An 11,871-nucleotide genomic window follows, 5' to 3' on the forward strand; every position below is an offset into this window, starting at 1 on the left:
TTCACCTAAAACCCATGTTTTCAAGCCACCATCGCAAATTTATCGTTACAACATTGTTATACATTGTTTGGCCTAAAACATGTTTTCAAGGCACCATTGCAAACACATCATTAATGCATTGCTAATACATCGTTAATGCATCGGTAGGAGGCAACCATCGCAAACGCTCGTTACTGCATCGTCAGACATCGTTTTCACTTAGAGCCCATGTTTTCAAGCCACCATCACAAATACATCGTTAGCGCCTCGTTAGACATTGTTTGGCCTAAAAACATGTTTCAAGCCACCATCACAAACATATGTTAATGCATTTCTAATGCATCGTTAGGAAGCCACCATCGCAAATGCATTGTTAATGCATCCTTTTGGCCTAAAAATCATGTTTTCAAGATACCATCGCAAATGCATCATTACCGCATCGTCAATGCATCGTTAAACATTGTTTGGCCTAAAAACACATTTTCAAGCCACCATCGCAAACACATCATAAATGAATCGTTAGGAAGCCACCATCGCAAACGAATCCTTACCACATCGTTAATGCATCGTTTTGGCCTAAAAACCATGTTTTTAAGGTTCCATCACAATTGCATCGTTTATCGTTAATGCATCGTTAGGTATCGTTTTTCTACAAATTTTTAAGTTTTCGATTTGAAAAAAAAAAACACAAACATAGGTGTTCAAAATCCATAAATTAGTGTCTTAGGTGAATTTTTCCTTCGATTTAAGTTTTGGATTGAATTTTTCATCATTAAAATTAAAAAAATTGATGAAAGAGCTTTACTAGTGGTAGGAGTTGGCGACTTCAATGGTGGAGGGAGGTGGAGACATCGATGGAAATGGCAGCGTGGAGAGGTGGTATGCTCTGCTGCCGTGGGGAGGTGGTGGTGGTGCCATGGTTATAGAGAAAAAGATAGAGTTTGAGAGAGAAGTTGAAGGAGAGGGAGAGAAAGGACAATTTTGTCAAATTATTAAAAAAAGTCGAACTTTTATCATATTTTTTAAAGTTGGCATATCCAAAAAATAGGATATCTTATGTTGCATAAAACATCAAGTTTTCCTTTATTTTTTTTTAAAGTAAATTGACTTACCAAAATAGGGATATTTTTGACATATAACACTAATGCCATTCTATTCCTATATCTAGTCAAATAAAATAATTTTGATTCCAATATTGATTTCAAATGTAAGCAAATAACATAATATTTTTCTTATTACATTCCATTACTATTCTAATTATCATTCTACAAAATCAAACGTCACCAAAAATTTAATTTTAGATTGATCACGTGGAACAAATCAAATAATATTTTTATGATGGAATCAACTTAGTATATATTCTTTACTTAAATTAGTGAAAATGTACAATTTTGATCTGACTAACAATATGCAAAGTATTAAAATAGTATTAATTAAATAATAGGACATTAAGTTGGTTTGAGAATAAATAATAAAGTACTAAAATAGTATGTTCCCTATCTAGTTTGATTTTTTTTTTTTTTTTTTAAATTAGTGCAAGAACAGTAGAGTACCCAAATTATTGTGGTAATCAGTGGCGGACCCAATTCAAGCCAAGGAGAATTAAGCCCCTGCTAAAAAAAATATTTTGTAGTTTTCTTTTTTTAAATGTAATACTTGGTGCCTACTTGCTTAGAAAGTAAAAAAAAAAAAATCTCCTCGAGCCATGTTTTCTTTTTCCTGTTGTTTCTTACTGTTTCCCTCTCTCCATAATCCTATTTCTTGTTAATTATTAGTTACTTGGTAAATTATGTTGAAAAATACCTAACAAACAATAATAAAATTGATTTTGAGCACTAAAAACACAATACATCCATACACAAAAGGGGCGTTCGGTAAAATATAAATAAACTGTTTTTTTATTTATTTAATAAAAAATGTGAAGGTAAAATGACAATTGGTGTTCAGCAAGCTTATTTCTGTTTTTAATTTTTAAAAATTTTAATTAAAATTTATTAATTTTTTAAAACAAGATTTTCTCACTTTTAAAAACTTATTTCAATTTCTTCTCTTTCTTCTTCCCGTAGCCAAACACATTTTTATTTTTATTTTAAAAAAATAAAAAATAAAAATAATTACCAAACACATTTTTGTTTTATAAAAATTAAAAATCCTAAAACAAAAATATATTTTTACTTTTAGTTTAAAAAATATAAAAACAAAAATTTTACCAACAAAAACGCAACCAAAGAGTTCCATAACATGCAGACTTTCAAATAATGCAACCTCTTCATCAGAAATTAACTGCAAAACTATATAACACGATTCTTTTTCAGAAAATAATTCAATAAACTTGACTCTAAATAAATATAACAAAATTAAATAAAGAGAAAAAAACTAACAATGATCCAAAAGTTCACATCATCATTCTATAAATAGACTCCTCAGGCATTAATATTATGTACTTGTTTTGATATTATGTACTACTATTCGTTCTCTAAATCTATAAAGTTTTCCTTGTTTTCTTTGTCACTTATCTTCTTGTTGGGCCCAAAATATTCGGCCCGAAAACACTTGTCTCATTTATCAAATACTCAAAACGGAGCGTTTAGACAAAGGAAGGTTCCGAGGGCAGAAGCTGTAAGTCAGAGGCAATCCACGCCTCTGACCCCTGAGCGAGACATTTTAAAAGTCGGTATTTTTGGAGGGAAATTTAGTTATTCTCCTTCCTCCTTTTCAGGGTTCACTTGAACCAACTAACCGTTTTGTATATTTCATCCTATAAATATGAGATTTTGGGAAGGGAAACTGATCGGACTGAAAAAACTGACTTAGGCATCAGAGTGTCTTTCTTGCAGGTGATCCCGACGAGTCAAAGGCAGATTTCATCACCAGAGAAGAAGCAAGTTGCCGAACGCCGTTGGGTCTTTACTTCCATATATAGAAAGACAATTTGTTACCCCAACAATTGGCGCCGTCTGTGGGAAGGACAAACATATCGGCCTTAGCCACGTCGTCGAACCAAGAATTCAAGATCCGCTACAAACCCAGAAGTCATGCCACCAAAAGGCAACGGAGTTTCGGGCCAAGTTGCACAAAGCGTCCCTCCGACGGACATGAGCGACCAGATCGAAAGAATGTGTCGTCTATTGGAGGCAAGCCAGCAGTGGTCCGACGAGGCAATCAAAACATTAACCGAAGCCCAAGCTAGGCTCGAAGCCGAGATTGCTGAGCTGCGCAGGTCCGCTGACACGACTCGCAACACCCAAGCCCACGAGAATCTTGATTCTAACAGATCTGACATTCTAGTCGACCATGTTAATTCCCCGCATCACAACATGAACCCAGGTAACGGGCAATCCCAAGCCATCCCGCCGTCCTCCAGGGCCGATGAGCGACAAGCCCCGACCTCTGACACGCATGGGCGGGCAGAAGCAGAACCCACTGGACCCGCTCAGCCAGCAGCCAAAGTCCGGCCTCAACGCACGACACCTCAAGTCGCACACGACTCTCCCTCTGAAGGTCGCGTTCCCTCGATCCGTTTCTTGGATAGCTGAAAAGAAGACATGACGAGGGAAATGATGCAGATGTTCTCAGATGGACGATCTGCCTACGTCACCGAACATTTGGATCTTGTATCAAGAACCACTGAAAAATCTCCTTTCTCGGAATGGATTCTGAATGAGCCAAAGCCTCGAGACTTCGTCATCCCTTCCCTACCTGCGTTCAATGGAAAGGGAGACCCACTAAACCACTTATTTCAATTTCAACAAAAGATGGTGTTAGAAGCTAATAACGAAGCCATACAATGCAAAGTCTTTTCCACGACTTTCTCCGGACCAGCTCTGTTATGGTTCCGACAATTAAAGCCCGGGTCACTCAACAGTTTTAGTGATCTCCGACGGTCCTTCTTATAGCAGTACAGCGCGAACCGAGAGGCGCCCAGAACAATGGCCGATCTCTATCGAATTGAACAGGGGGAGAATGAACATCCAAAAGCATACTTACAACGTTTCATTGACCTCGTACATCAAATCCACGACGTCGACCCACTCACCGCAGCAAATCTTTTCGTCAAAAGCTTGCAGGGGGGTCACTCTTGCATGAGAATCTCACTATGACACCACCATACGACATGGCAGACGTGCAGACCCGAGCCAAGGGCGTCTTCAGGGTATTAGAATTTTGAGAACGCGCACAGAAGAAGACTGCACTCATCTCTGCTCCCCCAACAAATAATCCTCCACCACCTGCCAGGGATGACAAGAGGAAGCGGAACCAAACAGATCATACGAAGGAAGGAAAAAGGCCAAGACAGGATCGACAGCCACCGCGATACCCATCCTTCGAATACACCGTCCCGCAAGAAGTCATTTATGAAGAAAATAAAGACAGGCCTATCTGGCGAGAGCCCTACAAAATTACCACTCCATCTGACAGAAGGGATAAAAGCAGATACTGTCTTTTCCACAAAGATCACGGTCATACGATCGCTGAATGCCACAACTTGAACAATCAGATCCAAGCCCTCATGAGGAGTGGACGGCTTACTCAATACATCAAGGAGATAGGCAGACCAGGCGCCTCGCGGCAGAACACAGCTTCTGCCCCCACTCCGCAGGCGTCAGACCCCGTACACACAGCCTCGGACAGCACCCTGGAGCCTCTTAAACAAGTCCCTATGATCCACGGGATCGTAGAACCCCCTGATAATCAAGAGCACGCGACTAAAATCCATAATAGGATGGAAGAACGAGTGAAGCGATACAAATCATTAGGCCACGTGGTCAATCTCATCACTTCAGAAGACAGAGGCTACCCAGCCTCAGCTATCACCTTCACTGATGATGACCTGAAGGGCGTCACCCTGCCTCATGATGATCCTCTCGTCATTTCCTTACAAGTTGACCACTGACAGCTGGGCAAAGTTCTGATCGATGGGGGCAGTGGGGTCGACATCCTCTTCTGGGAAGCCTTCCAGAAGATGGGACTGGGGGAGAATCAGATCTGACCCTCCACCATGCCCATTTTGGGATTCAATAGCCAAAGAGTCTATCCAAAGGGCGTCATTCGATTAACTGTGGTAGCTGCAGAATGCGCCCTGCCAGTAGACTTCCTCATTATAGACTCCACCACAAGCTACAACGCCATCATGGGAAGAAGTTGGATCCACCGGATGCAGGGGGTAGTCTCAACTCTACACCAGGTGATGCGGTGTCAATCACTCAACGGACGATACATCGTCGACATCAAAGGCTACCAGAAGCAGGCCAAAAAGTGCTTCCTTACCTTAAAAGAAATAAATAGCTCTGCCTCTGCCTCCCATGACAACTCTCCTGACAAATAGAAATTACAGCAGGACCTACCAACGTGCCTAAAAGGAATCAATCTAGAAGAAGACCAAGAAAAACCCCAAGTTACACTAGATACCTTAGAACAGGTGGGTCTAGACGACGCTGACCCTTCTAAAATGGTCCTGGTAAGTACCAAGCTCTCTGAAGACGAGAGGCAGACCCTCGTACGATTTCTCCAAACCAGAATGAGAACTTTTGCTTGGACTCCACACGACATGCCCGGAATAGACCCTTCTGTCATGAGCCACAGCTTGAATATCTCCAACAACTTCCCACCAGTCAAACAGAAGCAGAGGAGATTCGCTCCAGAGGTGAATCAAGTCATACAAGAGGAGGTCCAACGGCTCCTGAGCACAGGGGAAATCGAAGAATGTTTATACCCCAGCTGGCTTGCCAACCCCGTCGTGGTTCCAAAGAAGAATGGGAAAAAGAGAGTATGCATAGACTACACAAATCTAAACAAAGCGTGTCCCAAAGATAGCTACCCTCTACCAAAGATCGATCAGATGATAGACGCCACGGCAGGATATGAAAGGATGAGCTTCCTTGATGCCTACTCTGGATACAATCAGATCCCCATGAAATCAGAGGATCGGATTCATACGGCTTTCATAACAGAAGGTGGTTTATACTGCTACAAAGTCATGCCCTTCGGTCTAAAGAATTCAGGCGCGACATACCAGAGGCTGATGCACAAACTGTTTTCCTTATTACTTGGGAGAAATATGGAGGTTTATATTGACGATATGGTCATCAAGTCCAAACAAAGCTCTTCACATATAGACGACTTGACTGAATGTTTCGACATCCTTGATGCTTATAAAATGAAATTAAACCCCTCAAAATGTGTCTTTGGGGTGTCCTTTGAATAGTTCTTGGGATACGTCGTCAGTCAGAGGGGCATCGAGGCGAATCCAACACAAATTGCGTCCCTCTCAGAAATTAAGGAGCCCAGAACCATCCGTGACATACAGGCTCTGACCGGCAAAATAGTAGCATTAAGTCGATTCATATCACGAATGTCAGACCGCTGCCAACCCTTCTTACAGTGCATAAAGAAATCTACCAACACCACCTGGGGACCAGAACAGCAAAAAGCATTGGAAGAGCTGAAGACCTATTTGAGCTCTCCTCCTATATTGAGCTCTCCCATTGCTAATGAAGATTTATTCTTATATTTGTCTGTCTCACAATTCGCCGTGAGTTCTGTTCTTTTTCGAGAAGAAGCCAATCGTCAGAGGCCAGTGTTCTATTGCAGCAAGATGCTGTTAGACACTGAAACCCGATACAGTATGATGGAAAAATTGGCACTCGCACTCCTCACGACCAAAAAGAAGTTACGACAATACTTCGAAAGCCACACGATCATCGTATATACGGACTATCCATTAAAGCAGGTACTGAGTAAGCCCAACCTTTCTGGAAGATTATCTAAATGGGCCATTGAGCTTGGGACATACGATATTCAGTTTTCGCCACGAAAAGCTAAAAATGGGCAGGTACTCGCTGACTTCCTGGTTGAAATTCAGTCATTCACTCCTGACGCCCTGCCAGAATTATTAGAATCAGAAGATCAATGGCCGTGGACAATGTACACTGATGGAGCATCCAATTCCCAAGGGGCTGGTATTGGCGTCGTATTAGAAGCTCCCTCAGGACTCAAAATCGAAGAAGCCATTCGTTTAGAGCAATCCGCAACGAATAATGAAGCAGAATATGAGGCACTAATCTATGGTTTGGAACTCGCACGAGAAATGGGAATCCAACGTCTGAATGTCAGAGGCGACTCGCAGCTTATGATAGAGCAAGTGGCAGGAAATTTCGATACCAAAGCACCCCATCTGGCTAGCCTTCTACAGAAGGTAACTGACTTAAGATCGCATTTTCGCCAGTTTGAACTCATACTAGTACCCAGGGAGCAAAATTAGAAGGCCGACGCCCTTGCCAAATTAGCTTCTGCGGGAGGATGCACACGCCAGTCCTCCATATCCATAAGCCGATCAAGCAAAGATATGGAAGTCTATTCCACCTCATCAGAACCTGAATGCTGGATAGATCCGATCATAAAGTACTTGACCACCTCCGAGCTCCCACCTAATCCGAAAGATGCAAAGCTTCTGCGCCTTCGGGCACAACGCTATTCCATGATCCATGGGACGTTGTACCGAAAATCCTTCAACGGCCCATACCTACGATGTTTGCGCCCATCAGAAGCTAAAAAATTGTTAGAGGAAATACATGAGGGGACATGTGGAAATCACACAGGGGGACGGAGCTTGGCACACAAGGCACTTACAGCAGGGTATTACTGGCCATACATGATGACAGAAGCGCGGGATTATGCCAAAAAATGCGACAAATGCCAACGATTTGCACCCACCATCCATCAACCTGCTCAAACCCTACACTCCATCGTTGCACCTTGGCCCTTTGCAAAATGGGGTATGGATGTAGTAGGTGAATTACCTAAGGCTGCTGGAGGAAGACGGTACGCTCTTGTAGCCACTAACTACTTCACAAAATGGGTTGTGGCAGAGGCGTACGTCACGGTCAGCAAAATAGACACTATGTCCTTCATCTGGAAGCATATTATATGTCAATTTGGAATACCCTGGGAGATAGTCGTCGACAATGGCACTCCGTTCCAAAATGCGAAGGTACAAGAGCTATGCGACACGTACAAGATCAAGCTAAGCTTCGCCTCTGTCACTTACCCACAAGGCAATGGTCAAGCAGAGGCCTCCAACAAAGTCATCTTTGCCAACATTAAGAAGAATTTGGAAGACAAAAAAGGAGCATGGGTAGAAGAATTACCGAAAGTGTTATGGGCTTATAGGACAACAAAAAGATCCTCCACGGGGGAATCTCCCTATGCCATGGTTTATGGAACAGAAGCTGTCATCCCAACAGAAGTCGGTCTGCCTACACTTCGGACAGAGATCGCATCTGACCCAACAACGAACACCATTCAATTACTGCACAACCTGGACCTTCTAGAAGAAACACGTACAATGGCACAATTGGGACTGGAAAATTATCAGAAGGTAGCAGAACGCTACTACAACAAAAGGGTCCACTTGCGCACATTTCGAGAAGAAGATTGGGTTCTGCCTAAGGTCACAGGCAATAAAAAGAACCTAGAGCCTAACTGGGAAGGGCCTTTCCAAATCATTAAAGTACTAGGCAGAGGGTCTTACACTCTAAAGAATGTACGTAGTGGGAAAATTGTACCCCGTACTTGGAACTCAATGTCTTTAAAGCAATATTATTGCTAATAGCTGTACTGTGCAATTCAAAAGTAATACAACAACTTTCCATTTTTTCACATTCTTTTAAATTTCTCTTATCTACTCAATTCTTTGGCATTATTATCAACCATATTTCACCAAGTCAGACACGTGACAATTAACTTTTTACTCAAAAGGGTTCCTCAATTATATCCTCACCTAACTTTGTAACATTGCTCACGTGTACTCAAAAACCACCTACCACAATGGCTATAAGTAAACAATCATCTAATGTTTAAGGTTGCCAACATCCCCTAGCAATACACCGTATGCCTCTAATCTCAAAACATACACCTACACTTCAATAAACAAACAGCAATGATAAAATATAGCGAGGTTCACACCCCACACATTGGAACCAGGTTGACTCTCAGCAGTTCGTGGCAACAAGGCCACTACACACAATCTGCGTACAAGATCCTACCGCTCCTGCGTCCACGTCTCACTGGATTTTATACCGCATTCTAATCTGACTTGACTAAGCTCACAGGAAACTACGGCCAGCCATTTTGCAGTCTAATCTACCCTGACTACACTGATCTGGCCGTCCAACGGAGGTGCACTGCAAACCCTACCCTCTTACCCGCATAAGAGGAGCACCTCCTGCTGTCTAATCTGCCCTGACTATCACAGCAGAACCTTCTGCTGTCATGCTTCGGATTCCTCACCAATGTACACCAACTGGTTTGGAAATCCAAGGCTGGGAGGAACTTTTCCCGCAGTCGCACCCATATCCTGGACAATAGGTGCCTCTGATAGGATGCGTGGCAGCCCAAACGACCCCCCACCACACTACACGGTATGGGTGCATTGGAAAGATACCTGCCTCACAACCCTCACCTCTTTGCATCTGCTTCGATGCCCTGCTCTACGCTTTGTCCTTTGTGTTCGGTCTGGATCACATCAACCCCTCTACCCTAACGGGAAAGTTTCCATCCCCGGGGGTCGGACCAGTCCCGAACAAGACCACTACAACAACTCCACATGCGTAAGAAGGTCCGCCACCCAGCAATAATGGCAACATCGCAGGAGTAAGACACACCTATCACAGCAACTTAAATTGGCAGATGCTAAGTACGGGCACACATATTTACTCAATTCCTCTCTCAATATTTGTACAATAACTTAAATTGACAGATCCTAAGCATGGAATCAAAAGGCAATGTATACTCAAAAATAGCAATAAATCGGAAGTTGTTATTTATAAGTTATATTACATTGACTGATATTCACTCCTGATTTTATAATTGATCTATTTTCTTGCCCATAATTAATCCCACTCAATACGACGCATGTACTCTGCCATCGCACTCTCTAGCTTCGGATAGCCTAACCCATAGCATTCACACGATATATAGTACGGGATGCCACTTCTGATAAGCTCTTCCATAGCCCACGTTGAGTAAAGCCACTGTGGGTTGTCAAAGATTCTCCTCAAAAAGGGAGCCTTCGTCCACTCACGGTGCTCACCTGCAACGACAATGTTGTCAACTTCAACCCATCACCAAAACACAAAGATGGATCAATCACACAACACTTAACTGGGCATCCTCTCCCACCATCTGTATAATCTTTCACTGTATTTCGCACGCAAAGGCCTAAAGGGTCTATGAAGCTTCGGATTGAGTACATCATACGACATAAACCTGTCATCACGCCTTCAATTAAGCCCTAAACAACAACAAACCCATACAGTATACACACCAAGACAACCAACAGGAAACAAAGTTCTACTTATATTGATAATGTGCTCTATTACAATCAACTACAAACTGGCGGCCTGAAGAGCCCAAAGAATGTATATACAGAAGTTAATGACAAAAGTTAACGAAAAAATAGTGAGTCGTTCATTCTACGTCACCTCTTTCACCCTCTGACTTGCCCTTTGCTACAGACGCGGAACCTGATGCCTTCTGATCAGAAGCCACGTTGGCAACAGTATCTTCAACGGCTTCCCCGTTGGCATTATACATCGATCCCAGCGCATCGCCCCTCAGCTTCAACTCCTCCAGATGACACGGCGGATAAGAAATCTACAAATCCCCAAGCTCATTCAAATACTTGTCGACGTCATACTCTCCTATCTTTACATCAACATTCCTACAATACATCTCCAGTTTTGCCCATTTCTCCTCTGGGGTCTGCTTCTTATTGCGCAATGCCAGATCCAGGTACTTCGCAGTATCTACCTCAGCCACCCTCACAAGCTTGCGTTCGGTGATCTCTCGATCTCGAATACGCTGCCTAGTGGCTTCAAGCGCTGCCTCTGCTGCCCTCTGCAAAAGCAAAAACATTATGTAATCAACACACGTGTTTCACGTGCCAATTTATTTTCTAATATATCAGTAACAAAAGAAGAGTCGCATACCTCTGCCATCTCATCCAACTTCTTCTTGGCTTCGGTTACCGCCTCTTCTGCTTCCTTCAACTTCTTCCCCAAAAGAAGTTCAGCTTCCAGCTTCTGCTTCTTGGCATCCGCCGCGCTGGCCTCGAGATTGTTTGCCCTTTGCTCTAGCTCTGTCTTCTCTTTGTCCAAGATCTCCTTATCAGTTTGCAACGACACAATATCTTCTTCAAGGTCGCTCATCATACTACTAAGCTTCTTCATGCGAGCTTCATGCTGAACGCAGAATTGACTTTTCTCCATCCACTTATTGGTCATATCAACCAAGTCAGCCTTCAGTTTGTCTCGCTCTACTTCGAGTCCGACAGTACCGACCAGCTTCTCCTTTGTGGCAGTCACCCTCTTATTTGCTTCTGCCAGTTCTGTTTCTAACCTCTTGATGGCTTCCACGAGCACGTCCCGATTTGCCTCAGCCATCATTCTCCCCGCTCGCTCCTCCTCTAATTTTGCCATCTGCTCTGCCAGTTTGGAACCATTCTGCATAGCCGCCGCATATTCCCGCCTTGTAGCCGAAGCACATACATAGCTCTAAAACAAATCAATTATGCCCATCACACCAAATATTACACACATATCACGAAATACAAAAAGAGCCTAATTTTTTAATCAACTTACCATCCAGATATGGTCTGATACTTGCTGCAACAAATCACCTTGACCACTTAAAGATCCAATTGCTTCTGTAGGTAGATGGGGTCTGCTTATGCGTAGCATTTCCTCCATAACTTCATTAGATGCAGAGGGGCCATATTCCGACATTACTCCTGTTCTATTACTTGCTTCTCCCCCTGCAGATGCAGCCGCGTTTGCAACGGGGGCAACTGGCTTCCCACCTTCTGCTAACGTCGACACCATAATACTATCAGAC

The sequence above is a fragment of the Humulus lupulus genome, chromosome 2 (genome assembly GCF_963169125.1).
Source record: "Humulus lupulus chromosome 2, drHumLupu1.1, whole genome shotgun sequence".
Classification (NCBI taxonomy): domain Eukaryota; kingdom Viridiplantae; phylum Streptophyta; class Magnoliopsida; order Rosales; family Cannabaceae; genus Humulus; species Humulus lupulus.